The sequence below is a fragment of the Bos grunniens genome, chromosome 22 (assembly GCF_055505025.1).
Source record: "Bos grunniens cultivar Pamir isolate PY7600 chromosome 22, Bosgru_T2T1.0, whole genome shotgun sequence".
Taxonomy (NCBI): domain Eukaryota; kingdom Metazoa; phylum Chordata; class Mammalia; order Artiodactyla; family Bovidae; genus Bos; species Bos grunniens.
This window is the reverse complement of record NC_141186.1, coordinates 24,345,900-24,362,424: the sequence shown is the minus strand read 5'-3', so window position 1 is coordinate 24,362,424 and position 16,525 is coordinate 24,345,900. Positions and strand designations below refer to the sequence as shown.

At 36.1% G+C, this 16,525-nt stretch overlaps 1 protein-coding gene across 9 annotated transcripts in view; it reads left to right on the top strand.

Moving 5' to 3' along the window:
• The window catches only part of LOC147348220 (contactin-4), a 1,019,923-nt gene that overhangs the window by 203,125 nt on the left and 800,273 nt on the right, over positions 1 to 16,525 (top strand). For 3 of the 9 annotated variants that reach the window (XM_086366640.1, XM_086366643.1, XM_086366645.1), the window contains exon 3: positions 12,889 to 12,966. The exons of the other annotated variants lie outside the window; for them this stretch is intronic. The gene's annotated coding sequence lies outside the window, so the exon portion shown is untranslated. The remainder of the gene's footprint in view (positions 1 to 12,888; positions 12,967 to 16,525) is intronic. 9 annotated transcript variants of the gene reach the window in all.

Here is a 16,525-nt window from a genome sequence, read left to right as displayed (position 1 = left end):
GGATATTATATGTAAAGCACATAGCATGGCACCTGGAGCATTTATGATCTTCATTAAACGCTGTTGTTAATAATGAAAAGCAAGGCATGAAAGCATCTGGTTTCAGTCAACATTTATGGAACACGTTGTAGCAGAGGGTCATTGAATCATGTATGATGAACTTTTTGTTCTTTTTAAATCCAAGTGGGATTTTTTTACTTTAGGCAGCTGTCTACCACCTCCAACTCTTGCTTCTCACACTATGGAAATAAAAAGGAAAATAAAATAATGAAGAGCAGACTATGAATCCATTTCAGGGCCTCTTGTGACTACCTTCAGTTTTGAGCCTTGTTCTAATTTTCTTCTATTTTTTGTGCTTATAAGTATGGCCACTTGATATAGAAGTTACTACAATAGTGGCTGAATGACTTATTAAGAATATTGCTTTATGATTTAGTTCTATCCAGATATTTGATGACTGGAAAAATCCAGACTACCTTATTTGCAAACCTTGAAGTATAGGTTTCAGAATTTTAGAAACTTTCATTGTTGCTGTCTCGAGTGCTTTGACATTTGACCTCTGAGCCAGCCACTTTCTCAGATCTCATAACTTCCTTATATAACATGGTGGAGTAGCAGGGGCTGGCTTTACCTTTCTGCCTAATAAAATAAAACCAAAAATTAAAAAAAAAAAAAAAAAGAAGCAACAGTTTTTAGATAGTGAACAAGAACAGGCAGCATAGAACAGTGATTCCAGAAAGAAGGACAGTGAACGAGGTGAGTTTAGGTTCATCCTTGCTCATAAACTTGAGAGAGCCTCCAGGTCACATCATAGGAAGAGGGAAGACAGATAGACCCTGAACGTATCCATAATAATTTAAAGCTGTTCATTTCAGTTTGCTACATTATGACCTAAATATCATCACTCTAAATTGTGCTTTATGCTAATTGATTTGGGGCCCTTTTCATCTTTTCATCTATACATGTAACTTATTCATTGAGTTCCATGGTTGCAGTTAGAGGCAATAATCATTAATGACAATTTTGATATAAGAAGTCCAGAACAGAGATGAGAAACTATATATGAGATAGAAGTGGAAAAATAAAAATGGTATATTGAACAGAAAGAAATTTTTCAATATGACTGAAATCAGTTGTTGAATCAGAATTGCAAGAGGTGACTGACAACAAAGAGCTGAGCCAGGCTACACCTGGTCTTGAGAGCCACATTAAAGATATATGTATTGCAGGGTGTGAGATCATGGCGCATGTACAGTGTCTTGGGATGGTAGTCCGGAAGATAGGCATTAAAATATTTCTGACTTCAAACAGATGAGATTGGAGGAAACAATTCATTTTCCTTTGACTAGAAACTCCGAGTCTAAAGCTTTGTTGAGTTTCTTAGTATTGAAATGATTGGATTTTCCAATGAAAAACTCAAGGCACTAATAGAAATTGTTTTTGACTTATGACCTATTTTTATGAAAGTTTTGCTTTGTAAAATTGAATCACTTCTCATATTGAGCTATATTTATTGGGAAAAAATAGAACTGTCTATGATGAGAGTGTTTGGTGTATTTTGACCATGACTCATGCCATAGCTGTATGTTTGGGTAACTGTATCTCTAGCCATTAAGGTCTCTGGACCTCATAACTGCAAATAGGATGTTTTTCATTCTTTCCTCTTTGTTTGCTTTGATTTGTGTACATGTTTTACCCTTCCCATATACCCAAGTACATTAGAATTTTCTTGGTGGCAGAAAGTGTATTGAAGAACATGTTCACTTCCCCAGCATTCAATATATAACCTTGGTATTCAATAAATTCTTGTTCAGTGATTCATATGGAGAAACTTCAACGCATGGAGGAGACCTCTCACTATTCAAGACTTTACCTTGTAACATCATTTTAAAATGATGAATAACTTTTGCCATGCTATTAGATTAGCAGAATCGCCCTAGTTACCATCGGTGCCTATTTACTCTTCCTTTAAATATTTGAAGAACAAGAGGGGGTTTAAAAGGCTCAATATGAATTTTTAATTATGATTGTTGAATGGATGATAAAATTTTTTGTTAGTTTATCCCATATGTCACTATAAGATATCAGATGCTGTAAAATCATTAAGGGATTAACTGATAACTTTATGATAAGATATCTGGAGGTCTCTAGAATCCTTCTGGGATTTAAGTGATTTTACTTGTGTTGCTTTGTTTTGAAATGTAATGTTTTAATGACTTTTTTAAATTTAATTTTATTTTATTTTTTAACTTTACAATATTGTATTGGTTTTGCCATATATCATAATGAATCCACCACAGGTATACACGTGTTCCCCATCCTGAACCCTCCTCCCTCCTCCCTCCCCATACCATCCCTCTGGGTCATCCCAGTGCACCAGCCCCAAGCATCCAGTATCGTGCATTGAACCTGGACTGGTGACTCGTTTCATATATGATATTATACATGTTTCAATGCCATTCTCCCAAATCATCCCACCCTCTCCCTCTCCCAAAGAGTCCAAAAGACTGTTCTATACATCAGTGTCTCTTTTGCTGTCTCGTATACAGGGTTATTGTTACCATCTTTCTAAATCCCATATATATGCATTAGTATACTGTATTGGTGTTTTTCTTTCTGGCTTACTTCACTCTGTATAATTGGCTCAAGTTTCATCCACTCATTAGAACTAATTCAAATGTATTCTTTTTAATGGCTGAGTAATACTCCATTGTGTATATGTACCACAGCTTTCTTATCCATTCATCTGTTGATGGACATCTAGGTTGCTTCCATGTCCTGGCTATTTTAAAAGATAGGAAAAACTGTCACATCACCAACTTTTAAAATAGAACATCGCATGCTTATTCCCTGTTTTGCTAATAAAAAGTGGTACTTGTGTTGTCACTTCTAAAGCACTTGGTTGACCCATGTTCTTGGCAGCATTTTTTTTCTCCTGAATTTCCCCCTAAATTTTCTAACAATGGATGGATTACTTAATAGCATAGATTTTAACAAGATTTCCTTCTGTCACTCAGGATTGCTTTGAGCACAGTGCTAAGCACATAGTGGGTACCCCATATTTCTTAACTTGAGTAACAGTTAAAATGATCAAGTTTTATTTTGTTTGTTTTTTCAGCTTTAATTTGTGCTCAGTAAAGTGCTCATACCTAAAGTATACAATGTGTTAACTTTTTGATACCCATTTGCTGCCACTCCAATAGAGATACACAGCACCTTTATCATCCCAGAAAGTTCTCCTGTGTAACCTTTCAGTAGTAATCTGTGCTCTACTCCAGGCAATTGCTTTCTCATATACTTTGGAATGTTCTTACTTGTTCTAGAATTTTTCATAAATGGAAATACATAGTATACACTGTTTTTTAATCTTCTTTCTTTGGCTCAACATAACATTTTGAAATTTATATGTGCTATTACATGCATAGATAGTTTGATCTAAAATTCCTGAGAGTATTTTGTTGTATGAATACTCCACCATATGTCTTCCTGTCTCTTACTGATGGACATCCTGCATGTTACCAATTTGAGACTGCTAGAAATAAAACTATTGTGAATATGTGGTACAAGTCTTTTTGTGGACATAGTCAACCATTTCCTTAAGCGTGAAATTGCCAAAGGATAGGGTGAGTGATGCCCTTATTCATTAGAAACTGCCAAGATGTATTCCAAATTCATTTTAGCATTTTACACTGTCACCAGAAATGCATGGGAGTTCTGTTTGCTCACACAGCCTCACTAACTCAATCAATTTTAGATATTATTATAAGAGAATGTAATACTGCATCATGTTATTATTGTTACCATTATTGTTTAGAGGCACACTGGAATAGTATTAATCATTTGAATTCAAATCTTCACTTTACCATTTACAAGCTTTGGACAAATTATTTTTCTCTGCCACAAGTTCCTCATCTGGGAATAATATCACATTTTATATGATGGTTGTGATATTAAGTGAGTGAATAGATTGTTTAGCATATAGTAATTATTATACCATGTGCTGGCTGTTAATATTATTATTAGTAGTTGTCATTCGGTTATATATTTGTTATGAATATATTTATTTAAATAATTAGGGCTAGCAAATTAAACATTTTCACTTCAACCATCTTTATGTAATAATAATTTTAATCCTATAATCTGCTTGAACGATTCAATGTATAGGCAAGTGCTCTTTGCCTTGAGTTTATGCCAGTTGTCTCTTGCTGTACTACAACTCCTAGAACTTGGTGGCTTTAAAGAACCTTTATGTGGTTTACAGTCCTGGGGACCGGCAGTCTGGGCTGAATCCAGCTGACGTTTCCTCTGGTCTCGGGTGCACTGCAGTCATCTGGCTCTGTTTCTGGAAGCTGACTTGTACTTAGTGGTGGGACCTAAGACACAATCTCTCATCATCCAGCCTGTTACTGTAGCTTCTTCACGTGGTAACTAGTGAAAAAGTGAATGTCAAAGTGTTAGTAGCTTAGTTGTGTTCATCTCTTTGTGACCGCCTGGGCTGTAACCCTCCAGGCTCCTCTGTCCGTGGAATTCTCCAGGCAAAACTACTTGGAGTGGGTTGCTATTCCCTTCTCTAGCAGATCTTCCCTACCCAGAGATTAAACCCAGGTCTCCAGCATTCCAGGCAGATTCTTTACCTACTGAGCCTCCAGGGAAGCCCTGTGGTAACTATATAGGACTTCAGATACCAGATACAGGATGCCTTGTATCTACTGCTGTGTTGTTCCCACCATGTCCTATTGTTCAATGCAAGACGCAAAGCCAGTCCAGATTCAAGGGCTAGGGAGCTAAACTTCCTCTGTTGTGAATGGTGATGTGAGGAGCTGGAAAGTTAATACATGTCAAACAGAAGGTAGAAGAATTCTGTCTTTTTCAGTCTACCGTAGCTTCAAAAGTTTTTCTTACTGAAAATATTACTCAAATCCTTGTCAAGAACAGACTGTTTTAATTCTTTCTGTGGAAGCTATTAGAGAGGATTGAGGTTTGTTAGAAAACATGCTGATACCACTTTGATTTATTATCATTTAGAAGTAATAAATATCTGAACACTAAAAGGAGGAGACCAGGCTCACATGGTTCTGCCTGGGAATGATTTGTCTCAGTGAGCTTAGGTATACATTTTGACAATTTACCATGGCAGAGTTTAGTCAAATAGAGGTAGCAACAGTAGCTTTGAGATTTTACAGGACACAGGTTAGGAGAAAAGGAGATGGTCCACAGATACTACAGCTGACAGCGTATTCAGAAGCGTGTTTATTTAGTACATGCTATCTATCACCATTTGACCTAAAACCCTATAATTCCAATGAACTAGAAAATTAGGAGGAGCTAAACTTTTAGATTTTCTTGGAAGATTTTTGGGCTTCCCTGGTAGCTCAGGTGGTAAAGAATCTGCCTGCAGTATGGGAAAGCCTGGATCAATTCCTGGATCAGGAAGAACTGGAGAAGAGATCGGCTACAGTATTCTTTGGCTTCCATGGTGGCTCAGCCCATAAAGAATCCATCTGCAGTGTGGGAAATCTGGGTTCAAACCCTGGGTTGGGAAGATCTTTGCTTTACTATTGTAAAATATCTGTTGAGTTCCTTGTAAATTATGTCACTTATCATTTTTTTTTTCCTTTTCCCTAAACAGATTGGAGCTGAGTAATTTGGTTAGGGCAATGCTGAGATTTTTTTTTTTTTTTAACTCATGCCTTTGATTATAGTCATTAATTTCATTTTGAATGTACAGGGGGTTTCAGAGAACTCATGTAATTCTTGCCACCTAAGTATCCTATTGACAAAATGTGGATTTAAATTACAATATAATTTCAGCTTAACTGTGCTTTAAATGTCAGCTGTAATGTCTTTCAATGTGTTCATTAGTGAGATTTTTTCCAGATTTAATGTGATGTATCAAATAGCATATTTGTAGCTATTAGAATACATAGGATGCTCTATAATTTACATCTAAAAAGCTTACATGACAGACCTTTTTCATTTTTATTTTAAAATTCCCATCAAAGGGAAATCAAATAATTTGTATAAATCATATTGTAGAGTATCACCAAATGATCTTAAATATTTTGATACTTTAACAATTACTTTGAAAATTGCAGAATATTTGCAAGATTCTGTTCAGAGTCTATGTTGACAGTTTTAAAAGGGATGCAGTAAAGAACAATAAAATACTAATCATTTGCTGCCTTCTAAGTGCCTCCTGCCCTGATCCACATATAAAATTGCAACTCGCTTGCACCTCTGTCTGATTGAACCCTACCCTTGTAATCCACAGGGCATATAGATTTATAAAATATTGTACACTTCTCTTGTTACTTTTATTCCAACCTAGCTACACATGAATGTAAGCTTCATGAGGCCAGAGATTTTTGAGTGTTGCACTGAGGGATGTGTATTTAGCAGTTAGAACAGTGCTTGGTCATCCCAGTACACCAGCCACAAGCATCCTGTATCATGCATCAAACCTGGAGGGAGGTGGGAGGGGGGTTCAGGATGGGGAACATGTGTATACCCGTGGCAGATTCATGTTGATGTATGGCAAAACCAATACAATATTGTAAAGTAATTAACCTCCAGTTAAAATAAATAAATTTATATTAAAAAAAAAAGAACAGTGCTTGAACAAGGTGAACACTAAGTAGAGTTTGAATGAAGGAGCAATTGAGTGAATAAATGAAATCATCTAACCAAAACTTGAACCGATTCTTCAAGAGATGGGAATACCAAACCACCTGACCTGCCTCCTGAGAAATCTGTATGCAGGTTAAGAAGCAACAGTTGGAACTGGACATGGAACAATAGACTGGTTCCAAATCGGGAAAGGAGCAAGTCAAGGCTCTATATTGTCACCCTGCTTATTTAACTTATATGCAGAGTACACCATGTGAAATGCTGGGCTGGATGAATCACAAATTGGAATCAAGAACACTCGGAGAAATATCAATAACCTCAGATATGCAGATGATACCACCCTTATGGCAGAAAGCGAAGAACTAAAGAGCCTCTTGATGAAAGTGAAGGAGGAGAGTGAAAAAGTTGGCTTAAAGTTCATCATTCAGAAAATTGAGATCTTGGCATCTGGTCCCATCACTTCATGGCAAATAGAAGGGGTAACAATGGAAAGAGTGACAGACTTTATTCTCCTGGGCTCTAAAATCATGCAGATGGTGACTGCAGTCCTGAAATTAAGACTCTTGCTCCTTGGAAGAAAAGCTATGACCAACCTAGATAGCTTATTAAAAAGCAGAGACATTACTTTGCCAACAAAGGTCCATATAGTCAAAGCTATGGTTTTTCCAGTAGTCATGTGTGGATGTGAGAGTTGGCCTATCAAGAAAATTGAGTGTTGAAGAATTGATGCTTTTGAACTGTGGTGTTGGAGAACACTCTTGAGAGTCCCTTAGACTGCAAGAAGATCAAACCAATCAATCCTAAAGGAAATCAGTCCTGAATATTCATTGGAAGCACTGATGCTGAAGCTGAAACTCCAGTACTTTGGCCACCTGATGCAAAGAACTGACTCATTGGAAAAGACCCTGATGCTAGGAAAGATTGAAGGCAGGAGGAGAAGAGGATGACAGTGGATGAGATGGTTGGATGGCATCACTGACTTGATAGACATGTGTTTGAGTAAGCTCTGGGAACTGGTGATGGACAGGGAAGCCTGGTGTGCTGCAGTCCATGGGGTCGCAAAGATTTGGACACAACTGAGCGACTGAACTGAACTGAACCAACTCTTAGAAGAGAATTTGTTTAGTAATAAATTATTTAAAATATATATTCCATTTTATGTTTAAAAATAGTTATAAATACATAATTTTAAGTTGCTCTGATAGGGCTGTCTTCATTTTGTTGAATTAAAATCTAGTCTCAACCTTTTTCTTGGGACTTAACAGCTTATTTTCAAACCTGGCTTTTGTCCCTGTTATAATTACTCAGTTAGAATAAGTATATTAATTTTTTAAGCATTCAGTACCTCATGTATTGCTCAACTCAACTAATTATCTCATTAACCTTACATTCTGAGAAATTAGTTCCCTAATTACATTCTGTATGTTTCAAAATGCCCTTGAAACAAATGGGAATTTTAAAATTTGTTCTCTTTCCCTCTCCCCTTGTCTTCTTTAACTTGTCCCTCTGTCTCTCTATACTTCTATCTGACCCTTTTTCTTGTAAAACTCAATGGAAAATTAATTTCAAATTCTTTTATATTCAATTTTCAAAAGCAAGTAACCCAGAAATCATGCTTCATAATTACCCAGAGGACTTAAATTCATACAGAAACCTGAACACAAATTTTTATAGCAACTTTATTCATGATTACAAAATTTGGAAGCAACCAAGATGTCCTTTAGTAAGTGAATAGATAATTGTGGTATGTCCCAACAATGGAATAATATTATTCACTACTAAAAAGAAATGAGCCATCAAGCCGTGAAAGAGATGAGAGAGCTTAAATTTATATTACTGTGTGAAAGAAGCCATTCTGAGAAGGCTACTGCTGCTGCTGCTAAGTCGCTTCAGTCGTGTCCGACTCTGCGACCCCAGAGACAGCAACCCACCAGGCTCCCCCATCCCTGGGATTCTCCAGGCAAGTACACTGGAGTGGATTGCCATTTCCTTCTCCAATGCATGAAAATGAAAAGTGAAAGTGAAGTTGCTCAGTCGTGTCCGACTCTTACGACCCCATGGACTGCAGCCCACCAGGCTCCTCCATCCATGGGATTTTCTGGGCAAGAGTACTGGAGTGGGGTGCCGTTGCCTTCTCCGGAGAAGGCTACAGACTGTATTATTTCAACTCTGTGACATTCTGGAAAATGCAAGACTGTGGCGTCAGTAACAAGATCACTACCTGAAACTGCAGGACAGATTGGCTTGTGTAAGGTTCTCACAATAGTAGAATTGTTTGGGAAGTATTGCAGTTTTTATCTTAAGCAATAATTTCTTCCTTAAAGTCTGGGGCCTTAAAAATTGCAGCAACACATGTATACTTGTGGCAGATTCATTTTGATATATGGCAAAACCAATACAATATTGTAAAGTTAAAATAAAATAAAATGAAAAAAAAAAATTGCAGCAACAAGTGAATGTTTATTTTGAGCCCAAATGGTGGAATTAATATTCTAATTTATTACTGTTGGCTGTTTTAATTTACCCTAGAGAGAATCAGAGGATAGTCAGTAAACCCTCTTTTTCTTTTTTTTTTAATAAAACATTTTATCAGAGAAACCTGAAAATACCATGAAGTCTTGCCTGTTTAGTGGCTTTCAAATAAGAGCTTGATTCACCTGCAGGAAGTAACAACATAGTGGATAATCATTTTCAAAATATTATTGGTATTATTCCTCAAATCCGGATTTGGGCTAAGCCATCCTTGATATGTCCTTGACCATTCATCAATTCATTGCAAATTGAAATACGTAAATCCACCAGATGTTCTGACGCTGAATGCTAACTGTACAGTAGTAATGTTGAAATATCAAGTGTATACAGATGTACATTTTTAGTATCCATTACTATAGAATGAAAAGAAAACCTTTGTCTTCAAACACTAATTACTTTTATGATGGGGAGGAAAACAAATATTTGTATCAATTTAGGTTATTATGTCCTGCATTGTATCTGATTATGAATAATCTATTTTAGCCATTTATTAAGTTATAAATACATTTTTATAAATCTGGGTGACATTAGGATATTTTATGAAACACAATAAATGCCAGAGAAAATTGAATTAAGAGAGCTTGTAATATGCTTTAATACTAGTTAAAATATTTTTTGTAGTTATAAATGATTCTGCTCTATATCAAGAACAAATCTGATTCTAGACCAGAGAATAAGGTTTCTTTTATTTTCCTTTTTCATGCTGGAGGCCTTGACCTTTTTGTTGATAGCTGGTTTTCAACAGTTTTACCTTATGTTTTATTCCTTTTGATTTGTAAGAAATTTGATTATGAACCTTGAGCAGAAATTATAATCACAGCAAAAGGAGGCAACTCATTTAGCAAATAATATAGAGTTGTTTGAACACAGTGTGAAGCTTGAGTTTGGCTGAGTCAGATGCAATTTTCTAATAGAGCATTCATGTCAGAACTCAGACTGGAATCCACTTTTGACTTCTGTAAGTACTGGTATTGGAACTGTCCCTTAAGCTGTCATACTTGTGATTAAAGCTGGCTTGACCTGTCTTTAAAAAAAAAAAATCTCTAAGACATATGAAAATAACTAAATTGAAAACTTAGTTTCTAGTTTCCACAGATTAGCAATCTACTAGACAAAAATCACTGATAACATTAAACTGTAATTTGAAAATGATCAGAGGTATATGGAGCACTTGTTAATTATGCTGCTGCTGCTGCTAAGTCGCTTCAGTCGTGTCCGACTCCGTGCGACTCCATAGACGGCAGCCCACCAGGCTCCACGGTCCCTGGGATTCTCCAGGCAAGAACACTGGAGTGGGTTGCCATTTCCTTCTCCAATGCATGAAAGTGAAAAGTGAAAGTGAAGTCACTCATGGGATTTTCCAGGCAAGAGTACTGGAGTGGGTTGCCATTGCCTTTTCCTAATTATCCTAGTGAATATATATATATATTTTATTCTGTCTAAATTGAAGTTGAGCTCATTACTATTTGTTTTTCTATGTAAAGGAATTCTTTTGGGATAAACATACTGTTTACTTCATAAAACTTTAGGTAATTTGATTATACAACTTAAAAATAAATTAATAAAAATACATCATAGGGAAATCTTAGTTTGAGTTAATTGGTGTACCCTAGTTTGAGTCACGGAGAAGGCAATGGCACCCCACTCCAGTACTCTTGCCTGGAAAATCCCATGGATGGAGGAGCCTGGAAGGCTGTAGTCCATGGGGTCGCTGAGGGTCAGACATGACTAAGCGACTTCACTTTCACTTTTCACTTTCATGCATTGGAGAAGGAAATGGCAGCCCACTCCAGTGTTCTTGCCTGGAGAATCCCAGGGATGGGGCATCTTGGTGAGCTGCTGTCTATGGGGTCGCAGAGAGTTGGACACGACTGAAGTGACTCAGCAGCAGCAGTTTAAGTCATTACAGCTATTATTTTTGAAATGCTATCCTACTTTCTAAGATTGATTCTCCTACCAGGAAATCTGAGAGCCAGACCATAGTTGACTTACTTCCATCTAGACTTTGTCTGACTGCACCCATTTTTATCATGAGAAGTGCATGAAAGACAAAGAAGACTGTTTCTTGCCACTATCGAGGCTAAGGAGGTATTAATTACTTTGTTCTGTAAGAAGGGGCATCTAATGAAATATTGGGAGGTCCTATCTATGAGCTTATTATTCATCTAGAGTTTTATTTACACCTAACTATGCCAAACAGACTGTATATACTCCATTAATATGTAATAATAAGCATGTGAATGGAATTTTGAACACTGAGATGCCCTTTTGTTGACACATCTGTTATACACAATGGCAGCCATCATATTTCAGGAGACACCTTAGAAGAAAATGCTTTTGTTAGCCATAGTAACAGGTGATATTTACTGTATGAGACATTATCCTAAATGCTTTACATATACAGAAATCATTCAGTCTTCAAAACTATAAAGTATAGATACTGTTACCATCTCTACTTTCAGATAATATACTGAAGGTGAGAAAAGTTACGTTACTTTCTGATGATTCCAGAGCTCTTGAGTAGTAGAGTCATGTTATAAACTCATGATCTTGTTAAAAAAAAAATAACAGCTTTATTGAGATATATTACATACCATACATCTTACCTATTTAAATTGTGCAGTTTAATGGTGTTTAGTATATTTACAATGGACAATGATTATATTAATTTGTTACCACAATCAGTTTTAGGATGCTTTCTTGTCCCATGACTTCCCTGGTGGTCCAGAGGCTAAGACTTCACACTCCCAATGCTGGGGGCCCAAGTTCAATCCTAGGTCAGGGAACTAGATCTCATATGACTCAATTAAAGGAGATTGAAAATCCTGTGTACCACAGCCAAGACCTGGCACAGCCAAACAAATAAATATTGAAAGAATTTTTCCTTGTCCCCCTCTCAAAGAAAAAAAGAAAAACCTTAGTACTCATTAGTAATCACTGCTATTTCCCCCTAATTTGTTGTCTCCACTGTTCTAGGCAACCACTAATCTAATTTGTGTCTCTATAGATTTTATGATTCTAGACATTTCACAGAAGTGGAGTCAGATAATATGTGGAATTCCAAGATTCCCTTCTTTCATGTAGCATAATATTTTCAAGGTTCACTTATACGATAACATATATCAATACTTCATTATTTCTTGAAAAAATAGTTCTTTGTATGTATATTCATTTTATTTCCTCATTTATTAGTTGATAGATGTTAATCCATGCTATTTAAACCGCTAATCTCTGTTTCCACTCTATTATTTAAGGATTGACTCTTAAAACCACAGGTTTTTATATCTAATGTTTAGACAGCTCGGCACACACTTTCAGCACCACCGTGGAGGACAGCTCTGAGCTTTAAGTTTTAGAGTCTGAAAGGCATCTCTGATTTAGCTTAGGGGCTTTCCACTTGACTTAGGGGTAAAGAATCTGCCTGCAATGGAGGAGACCATGGGTTCCATCCCTGGGTCACGAAGAACCCTGGAGAAGAAAATGACAACCCATGCCAGTATTCTTGCCTGGGAAATCTCATGAACAGAGGAGCCAGGCAGGCTACAATCCATGCCCATTCACTTCAGTCGTGTCCGACTCTTTGTGACCTTATGGACTGTAGCCCACCAGGCTCTTCTTTCGGTAGGATTCTCCAGGCAAGAATACGGGAGCCCGTTGCCATGTGCTCTTTCAGGGCAACTTCCTGACTCAGGAATCAAACCTACATTTCCTGTGACTTCTGCATTGCAGGTGGATTCTTTACCGCTGACCCACCAGGGAAGCCCAGATTGTGATCAACAACAATCCTCAGAGAAGTGAATACAGCAAGTGAGTGTGGACAAGAAGGAGCACAGGAACTTCTGTGTGCTCTCTCAACTCCCTTCAGAGCTAAGGGTCCTTAGCTCAAGAGTCACACTACTAGAATTTTCAGACTACGTTGGATACTTGGAGTTCTGTGTAAAAGTTATATTTTGTTTAAAATTAAGTATTACCTTTGGACTTTTCCTCTTCAAAAATAAATTAGATGATGGCACGTTTAGCTGAGTGTTATTCAAATTTTCTATAAAGCTAGATAACATATTAATAGGTGAGATGCCAATGATATTCAATCCATTTATCTTTGGATGAGATGTTAAAGATAGTAGTTTCAGGAATGCATCATTTGGTGATATGCTCTGTTCATTTATCTCTAATGAGATGTTGGGAGCTACTATGTAAATTAGAAAATATATCTGATAAAATATGTTCTTTACTAGTTTAGATTTATAGGCCTGTTCATTTCATTATTCACACCAAATTAGATTCATTAGTTTATGGCTTATGTGATCATTATGTAGCTTAGTTACGATGCTCAGTTTTACCTGTTGCTAAAGTGAATTAGTATATTTAAAGAAAAAATAATTGTATATTATAAATACCTCATTAGAAAATATTAATGTGATTATTAATCTACATTGTTCAGGTGCAGTGAAACATGTTTAGAGCCAGGTTCTGTTAGTAGCTTTTTGATTTTTACACGTTCCTTGACACTGATTATGATTAAAGATGGACGTAAGGGAAGGAAGGGATGTTATGTCACTTACGAGAAAGATACTTCCATCTTCCCAGTTGAATTCACAATGTAATTTAGATGAAACGTTATTGGCCTTGATAATTAGGAAAATATTGAAAGTAAAAATTTGGCTTTATCATATTGTGTTATCTGACTAAACAAATAATGTATCAGATAATGCTGCAAATCCCCAGTTCTTAAGAATACTAAATGTTTTGCAACTCAATATTTTTTTTAAACAATTCTGAGTTTTGCAGTCATTACCATCATTCAGTTCTAAAATATTTTCAAAATTGAGAGAAATTTACAGTCCTTTAAGTACCCAATCCACATTGGCCTCTCAGTCTCTGGAAATCACTAATCAGTACCCTGCTTCTGTAAATTGCTTATTCTAGACATTATACATACGTAGTATAAAATACATAGACTTTTGAGTCCCATTTTTCACTTATCACAATGCTGCATTTTTATCTATGTTGTAGCAAGATCTGTGCTTCATTTCTCTTAATGGATGAATAATCCTGCATTACATGGTATACAACAGTTTGTTTATTTATTCATCATTATGATGGACATGGAAATTGCTTGAATATTTTACCTTTATAAAAAATGCACCTATGATCATTTGTATACAGTTTTTGTGTGGACACATTTTTATTTATCTTGGATATTTTGTTAGATCTTACAGATTTTTTAATGAATTTCACTGGATTTTCTGTATAGAAGATCATGTCATCTGCAAATTGAAATAATTGTGCTACTTCTCTTCCAGTTTGGAAGAATTGTGTTTCATTTTCTTGCCTAATTGTCCTGTCTAGAATCTCCAATACAGTGTTGAATAGAAGTAGCAAGAGCAGACATCATTATCTTGTTTATGACCTTATAAGGAAGGCTTTCACCCCTTCACTAATAAGCATGACATTTCTTGTGTGATTTTTATAGATGACTTTTAACAGATTGAGTAAATCCCTTTCTTTTCCTTGTTTCTGGAATGTTTTTATAATGAAAGGTGTTGCATTGTGTCAAATGTGTTTTGTACATCTATAAAATAATCTTGTGGCTTTTGTCCTTTAATACACTAATGTGAAATATTAAACTGATTCCTTTTGATATACTGCACAAACCTTGCATTCCTTAAATTAAAATCTTTCTGGATTTGGTTTTTAACTATTTTGTTGAAGTGTTTTTAAGTCAGTCGTCATAAAAGATATTAATCTGTAATTTTCTTGAGATATCCTTGACTAGTTTTGGAATCAGGGTACTACTGGTCTGACAGAATAAGTTGGAAGCACTTCCTCCTTTTTTATTTCTTTTAGAGAATTACATTAAACATTGGGTAGCATTCACTAGTGTACCCTTCTGTTCTTGGACTTCTATGTAGGAATGTATTACTAATTCAATTGCTTTCATGGTTATATTCAGATTTTTTCTGTTTTTCTTGATGCAGTTTTAGTAGTTTTATGCTTTTATGGTAATTTGTCCATTTTATTAGGTTACCTAATTTGTTGGCGTACAAAGATTTGTAGCATTCCCTTGCTGCTGCTGCTGCTAAGTCGCTTCAGTTGTGTCCGACTCCTAGGGACCCCATGGACTGCAGCCTACCAGGCTCTTCTGTCCATGGGATTTTCCAGGCAAGAGTACTGGAGTGGGGTGTCATTGCCTTCTCCAGCATTCCCTTAGAGTCACCTAAAAATATATGGGAGTTAGGTTGTAGTCACCCCTGTTCTATTCTTAATTTTAGGAATTTGAATCTTCTCCATTTTTTTCTTGATTGTTCTAGATTTTTAATCTTCTCCAGCTTTTTCTTAATCTAGCTGAAGCTCTCTCAATTTTATTACTGAAGAACCAACTTTTAGTTTCACTGATTTTTCTCTGTTGTTTTTCTCTTCTCTCTTTTCTCTCCAGTTCTCATTATTCCTTCCATTCTGCCAGGTTTCTCGTTTCTTTTTCTCTTCTGCTTCCAGTGTCTTAGGATGGAAGGTTAGGTTACCGATTTTAATATTTCTTCTATTATTATTATTGAATTATTATGCTTTCATCTCTCTTTCCCTTATGTACTTTGGGTCTCTTTTTAAGTGCATATATTTTTATTAATTATTATATTTTCCTAGTAGAGTGGCCATGTTTTCATTATAAAATGTTCCACTCTATTGCTGGTGTTTTTGGCTTGAAGTAGTGCAACCTGTCATTAGTAATGGCAGTCAAGCTCACTTTTGAATACTGTTTGTTGGGAATATCATTTTCCATCCTTCACTTTCAACCTATTGTTCATTTGAATCCACAGTGTTTCCTTTGTGCATAGCATGAAGTTGGAACATGGGTTTTCTTTTCAATCTATCCTGTAAATCTCTCCCTTTTCATCTCTTTACATTTAATGGTATTATGGATAAGGTAGAATTTATATCTTCCTTTTTATTATTTGTTCTCTGTGTATCACATCTCTTTGTGTGTGTGTGTGTGTGTGTGTGTGTGTGTGTGTGATTACTTATTTCTCCATTTCCAGTTGTCGGCCCTTCAGTCCAAGCCTTCCCCTGGTAGGAGCTTAACAGAATACCCTACTTGGTTTAGATAGTCGGTGCCACTACAGGATGGGGTTCTTGTAGTAGCAGGTATTTTTAGTCTATCAAAAGAAATTGGAATTGGGATTTTTTTAAAAAAAATTTTACTCAACTTTAATGTTTTGGAAACTAGATATTAAAGTCATTGTTGTGAACCAACCAAACTATACTGGACAAACAGAGTGAAAGAGAAACCATTTGCCACCTGTGTTTTCCGTATCTGGAAGGTCTCAGGACTAGCTCAAGTCTGGCATGATTATTTTTATATTTTGCCTAC